Below are 7367 nucleotides of genomic sequence, written 5' to 3'. Positions count from 1 at the left end.
TGCGATGGATTGAGATGCAGCCAATGCTATCTGATATATCTAACTTAAACTGATGGATTTTTTGGTATTTTTTATTATATTACTTAGATAGACACACGGGTGCATCAATAAACTCTTAAGGATGATTACTGTTATTACAAATACATATATGTCATATCAAGCTCAATCAATCTCTCGGTTCCCCTCCATATCTGACTGTAAGGGGACCTTATCCTTTGAGTCCGAAGTGAGAAGAAATGTAAATATTAAGGCTGTAATTTGTGTCAGAGGACGGAGGATTTGTTGAAATCTCTGATGGGCGACTACAGAGCACACCCCGAGGGTCCTCTGTCACCTCGCCCTCATCCCTTCCCCCTGCACCCCAGTCCTGTGTGATCCATCGTATTAGCAGGGTGTAGGCCCTGATAGCGTGGGTGATGGAGCTTAATCTACTGGTCCCATCATTAAGCAGTCAGTCACCTCATAGACATCCCGAGCTGTCTCCCAGATAGAGGCCAACAATGGGGCTGTCACAGGTAATCTGGCTCATTTGATCTCAACAGTATCAAGATGTGTTTTTATCCTTGAGCTGGAGATCTCTCATGTGCCACACTCACTTAGAACAATAATCCTCCCTTTTAATGTGACAGTGATGGCAAGATATGCTTGAGAAATAGTGCCCAGCAAAACTAAAAGATATTCAAGCCAGAGGGCATTTAATGACATTTTAAATTAAGTTGCACAGATACCATGTGTGTAAACCATTCTACACAGTAACTACAGTGTAACTCATATGAAATAGATTCTTCATTCTAATTCATTCATGATTTACAGTGTTCAGTCTGTTGCACACTTGTCAATCAGTTTGTCACCTGTTGCGCCCAACATTGTTATATTTTATTTTATTTCAGCCAGATCACTCAAGATTCACTCACAAGGGCTCTGAATCTCCCGGGTGGCGCATTATTTAAGGGCGCTGTGCTGCAAAGCCAGCTGTGCCACCAGAGACTCTGGGTTTGCGCCCAGGCTCTGTCGTAACCGGCCGCGACTGGAGGGCCGCACAATTGGCCTAGTGTCGTCCGGGTTAGGGAGGGTTTGGCCAGTAGGGATAGCCTTGTCTCATCGCGCACCAGCGCCTCCTGTGGCGGGCCGGGGGCAGTGTGCGCTAACCAAGGTTGCCAGGTGCACGGTGTTTCCTCCGACACATTGGTGCGGCTGGCTTCCGGGTTGGATGCGCACTGTGTTAAGAAGCAGTGTGGCTTGGTTGGGTTGTGTATCGGAGGACGCATGACTTTCAACCTTCGTCCCTCCCGAGCCCGTATGAGAGTTCCCGACATCCCAATGCATACACCCAAACTATCTAGGTCAGGGGTTCTTAAACTTTTTCAGCATGGGACCCAAATGAGAAATTCTGTGTTTTCCTGAGAACACACACACACACAGGCTTTTTGATTCTGCAACCCTAAGTAACAGTACAGATGAAAAATAATCTGACCTACTGTACATTTTACTGTTTAAATGATTGTTGATAGAAAGTCTACGTTGGAACTGTTGCTGTTAAAATATATATATATTTTTATTCTGAACTGGAATAAACTGATAAACTGATTGATCACATTACACAGATGTAGACCAGAAAACACACATGAGAGGTGTGCAGCTGGTTGAAGTTTTCAACAAGCATGTCTATTCTGGGCTCAGTTTTAGACAGTGCGACACTGAGGTCATGCTCAGCATTGACACTGTTTCTGTACTTGAGAACCCTGACTTGCATTGGTATGTGGTGCCAAACTGGATCAGAACATCTACTGCCTTCTCAGTCAGGCAGGAGACCGCTTCCTGCTGCAGATGAGCAACCCAGAACTGTATGAGTGTTTGCATCAAAAAGCATCTTGCTTCAATCAGTTTATTCCAGTTCAGAAAAGTATTACTTGTAACTGCAACAGTTCCAACCTAGACTTGTTTTCAATAATAATTTCTACAGTAAAATGTACAGTAGGCCTGATCATTTTTCATCTTCATCTGCACTGTTTCTTAGGGTTGCAGTATCAGTAGTTAGTTAGCTTGCTTTGGCTAACGTTAGCTATTAGCTGTGTTACTTTACAAGGCTAGGGGATTGTTTGAAGGGGAAACTCACATCTACTACTATGAGAGATAGTACTCCCTTATTCTGTTTATGATCACCTGTTATAAAATGACAACAATGCCTTCCTAGTTGACTTACATTTCCACTTTCGAAGCACTGTTTCCTGAAGCATTCTACCCTGTTCTGAAATAACTCCCTTGGTTTACCGTAAAGTTGTGCCTGGATGTTTGGTCAGGACGTGTCGTTTTATTAATTTGTTCATTTTGAGAAACTCATTACTAAGCACCCACACAAAACATTGTGGGCGCTCCTCGTTATTTCTCAAAGTTTGTATGAAAGAGACAAAAAGTCATCACTGTATTTGTGTTTCATGATGACTGAGCTCAGTCAGAACTTGTGGCTATTATGAGTCCATTTCATGACAGAGGTAGCTGCCAAACTGAGCAGAGACCGCAGATTAACAGAGATCGCACTGAACCGAGATCGCAGCTGCACTTGGACAAATCAATTCCAGTAGTTAATTAAATAATCATACATTTACGTAGCGCCCCACCATTAACAGGTCCGTGTCCCACTTTGGGTCACGACCCATACTTTAAGAAACGCTGATCTAGGTCAAGTAGGGGAGAGGCGTTGTGCCGTGAGGTGTTGCTTTATCTGTTTTTTTTAACCAGGTTTGCTGGTAATTTGATCAATATGAGATGGAACGGAGTTCCATAATACTGTATGCTTTCTTGAATTTGTTCTGGATTTGGGGACTGTGAAAAGGCCCCTGGTGGCGTGTCTGGTGGGGTAAGTGTGTGTGTCAGAGCTGTGTGTATGTTGACTATGCAAACAATTTGGGATTTTCAACACATTAATGTTCCTTATAAAAAGAAGAAATCTTAGCCAAGAGATCCTGGCATGCATAATATTTATATCAGCCCTCTGATTACAATGAAAAGCAAGACGTGCTGCTCTGTTCTAGGCCAACTGCAGCTTAACTAGGTCTTTCCTTGCACCACTGGACCACACGACTGAATATCAATCAAGATTAGACAAAATTAGAGCCTGCAGAACTTGCTTTTTGGAGTGTGGTGCATCTCTTTATTACGGACAGATCTCTCCCCGTCTTTACAACCACTGAATCTATATATTTTGACCATGACAGTTTACAATCTAAGGTAATGCCAAGTAAATTAATCGCTTCAACTTGTTCAACAGCCACACCATTCATTACCAGATTCAGCTGAGGTCTAGAACTTAAGGAATGATTTGTACGAATTACAATGCTCTTAGTTTTAGAGATGTTCAGGACCAGTTTATTACTGGCCACCCATTCCAAAACAGATTGCGACTCTTTGTTAAGGGTTTCAGTGACTTCCTTAGCTGTGGTTGCTGATGTGTATATGGTTTAATCATCAACATACATTGACACATAAGCTTTGTTTAATGCCAGTGGCAGGTCATTGGTAAAAATAGAAAAGAGTAGAGGGCCTAGAGAACTGCCCTGCAGTACACCACACTTTACATGTTTGACATTAAAGAAGCATCCATTAAAGAAAACCCTTTGAGTTGTATTAGATAGATTACCATATCGTAGATTAAGAGCTGAGGTTGAAAAGCCATAACATATGTTCTCAACAACAGGTTATGGTCAATAATATCAAAGACTGCACTGAAATCTGTCACGCCTTGGTCTTAGTGTTTTGTGTTTTCGTTATATATTTTGGTCAGGCCAGGGTGTGACATGGGTTTACGTGTTGTGTTTCGTATTGGGGTTTTATAGGATTTGGGATTGCTAGGTTTAGGGGTGTGTCTAGTTAGGCTTGGCTGCCTGAGGCGGTTCTTGATCAGTCAGGTGCTTCTCGTTGCCTCTGATTGGGAACCGTATTTAGGTAGCCTGAGTTCGCTTTGTCTTTTGTGGGTGATTGTTCCTGTCTCTGTGTAGTGTTCACCAGATAGGCTGTAATAAGTTTCACGTTCCGTTTGTTGTTTTGTATTTATTAAGTTATTTCATGTATCGTCACTTTTTCTTCATTAAAGAACATGAGTAACCACCACGCTGCATTTTGGTCCGACTCTCTTTCTACAAACGAAGAACGCCGTTACAGAATCACCCACCACACACGGACCGAGCAGCGTGGAAACAGGCAGCGACCGCAGGAAAAGCGAAAGGAGGAATGGACATGGGAAGACGTATTGGATGACAAAGGTTGTTACACTTGGGAGGAGATACTGGCTGGAAGAGATCGCCTCCCATGGGAACAGGTGGAAGCACTGAGGAGAGCAGAGGCAGCTGGAGATAAGAGCCGACGATACGAGGGAACACGGTTGGCAAGGAAACCCGAAAAGCAGCCCCAAAAATTTATTGGAGGGGGGCTCAGAGGGAGAGTGGCTGAGTCGGGTGTCAGACCTGAGCCAACTCTCCCTGCTAATCGTGAAGAGCAGTTGCAGTGGGAGAGGCTGCATCACTTGGAGTATTGGACATGGGAGGAGGAACTGGACGGAAAAGGACCCTGGGCTCAGCCTGGAGAATATCGCCGTCCCAAGGAAGAACTAGAGGCGACTAAAGCAGAGAGGCGCTGGTATGAGGAGGCAGCACGGTGACGCGGATGGAAGCCTGAGAGTCGGCCCCAAAAATGTACTGGGGGGGGGCTTACAGGGAGTATGGCTATGCCAGGTAGGAGACCTGTGCAAACTCCCTGTGCTTACCAGGGGGCTAAAGAGACCAGGCAGGCACCGTGTTATGCTAGTGAGCGCACGGTGTCTCCAGTGCGGGTGCATAGCCCGGTACGGTTCATACCAGCCCTTCGTATTGGCCGGGCTAGAGTGGGCATCGAGCCAGGTAAGCTTGGGCAGGCTCGGTGCTCAAGAGCTCCAGTGCGCCTGCACGGTCCGGTCTATCCAGAGCCACCTCCACACACCAGTCCTCCGGTAGCAGCTCCCCGCACCAGGCTTCCTGTGCGTGTCCTCGCTCCAGTATCACCAGTGCCCGCACCACGCATCAGGCCTACAGTGCGCCTCGCCTCTCCTGCTCTGTCGGAGTCTCCCGCCTGTTCAGCACAGCCAGAGCCTTCCTTCCCTCCTGCGCTGTCGGAGTCTCCCGCCTGTTCAGCGCAGCCAGCGTTTTCCTACTCTCCTGCGCTGTCGGAGTCTCCCGCCTGTTCAGCGCTATCAGAGCCTTTCTTCTCTACAGCGCTGCCGGAGCCTCCTGCCTGTTTGAAGCAGCCTGAGCTGCCAGTCTGCAGGGTGCTGTCAGCCTGCATGGAGCAGTTAGAGCTGTCAGTCTGCATGAAGCAGCCAGAGCTGTCAGTCTGCAAGGAGCTGCCAGTCTGCAAGGAGCTGCCAGTCTGCAAGGAGCTGTCAGCCTGCAAGGAGCTGCCAGTCTGCAAGGAGCTGTCAGTCTGCAAGGAGCTGTCAGTCTGCAAGGAGCTGCCAGTCTGCAAGGAGCTGTCAGTCTGCATGAAGCAGCCAGAGCTGTCAGTCTGCAAGGAACTGCCAGTCTGCAAGGAGCTGTCAGTCTGCAAGGAACTGCCAGTCTGCAAGGAGCTGTCAGTCTGCAAGGAGCTGTCAGTCTGCAAGGAGCTGCCAGTCTGCAGGAGCTGCCAGTCTGCAAGGAGCTGCCAGTCTGCAAGGAGCTGCCAGTCTGCAAGGAGCAGTCAGAGCTGTCAGTCTGCAAGGAGCTGCCAGTCTGCAAGGAGCTGTCAGTCTGCAAGGAGCTGTCAGCCTGCATGGAGCAATCAGAGCTGTCAGTCTGCATAGAGCAGCTAGATCCGCCAGTCAACCAGAATCTTCCAGATCTGCTAGTCAACCTGAATCTTCCAGATCCGCCAGCCAGCCAGGATCTACCGGAGCCTACTACCTACCTGAGCTTCATCTCAGTACTGGGCTTCCTCTCAGTACTGGGCTTCCTCTCAGTACTGGGCTTCCCCTCAGTTCCGGGCTGCCCCTCAGTTCCGGGCTGCCCCTCAGTTCCGGGCTGCCTATCAGTCCCGAGCTGCCCCTCAGTCCCGAGCTGCCCCTCAGTCCCGAGCTGCCTCAGTCCCGAGCTGCCCCTCAGTCCCGAGCTGCCCCTCAGTCCCGAGCTGCCCCTCAGTCCCGAGCTGCCCCTCAGTCCCGAGATGCCCCTCAGTCACGAGCTGCTCCTTAGTTCTGTGGGGTTCTGGGTGAGGACTATTAGGCCATGGTCGGCGGCGAGGGTGGATTATCCCAGGACGCGAAGGGGAGGAACTAGGACATTAATGAAATGGGGTCCACGTCCCGAGCCGGAGCCGCCACCAATGACAGACGCCCACCCGGACCCTCCCTATGGTTTTGAGGTGCGTCCGGGAGTCCGCACCTTGGGGGGGGGGGGGGGTTCTGTCACGCCTTGGTCTTAGTGTTTTGTGTTTTCGTTATATATTTTGGTCAGGCCAGGGTGTGACATGGGTTTACGTGTTGTGTTTCGTATTGGGGTTTTATAGGATTTGGGATTGCTAGGTTTAGGGGTGTGTCTAGTTAGGCTTGGCTGCCTGAGGCGGTTCTTGATCAGTCAGGTGCTTCTCGTTGCCTCTGATTGGGAACCGTATTTAGGTAGCCTGAGTTCGCTTTGTCTTTTGTGGGTGATTGTTCCTGTCTCTGTGTAGTGTTCCCCAGATAGGCTGTAATAAGTTTCACGTTCCGTTTGTTGTTTTGTATTTATTAAGTTATTTCATGTATCGTCACTTTTTCTTCATTAAAGAACATGAGTAACCACCACGCTGCATTTCGGTCCGACTCTCTTTCTACAAACGAAGAACGCCGTTACAAAATCTACCAGTACAGCTCCCACAATCTTATTATCAATTTCTTTCAATCAATCATCAGTCATTTGTGTCTGTGCAGTACATGTTGAGTACCCTTCTCTATAAGCATGCTAATTTGTTTACAGAGAAATAGCATTGTATTTGGTCAAACACCATTTTTTCCAACAGTTTGCTAAGAGCTGGCAGCAAACTTATAGGTATGCTGTTAGAACCATTAAAGACCGAAGATCTTCTCTAAGCATTACAGGGATATAGCTCTGAATATATACAGCCAGTCAGATGTGCAGCCAGACGTATTAGCCTCTCCTTTTCCCCCCCATCTCTTTCAACCATATAATTTTTCAATTCCTCATCAATCCATGGAGCCTTAACAGTTCTAATTTATATTGTTGTAAATATACCCGAGGCTCATCACTTCGGTAAATCTACCCTGGATTTAAATTAATTCTCCCACCACAGAAGCCCCTTAAGGCATTTTGTGACTACGTAGCTGTCATTGATGAACTCCCAGAGTTCCAGAGGCAGGTTTTCAGCTC

The sequence above is a fragment of the Oncorhynchus kisutch genome, linkage group LG13 (assembly GCF_002021735.2).
Source record: "Oncorhynchus kisutch isolate 150728-3 linkage group LG13, Okis_V2, whole genome shotgun sequence".
Classification (NCBI taxonomy): domain Eukaryota; kingdom Metazoa; phylum Chordata; class Actinopteri; order Salmoniformes; family Salmonidae; genus Oncorhynchus; species Oncorhynchus kisutch.
The sequence above is the reverse complement of the archived record's forward strand: the minus strand, read 5'-3'. Positions refer to the sequence as shown.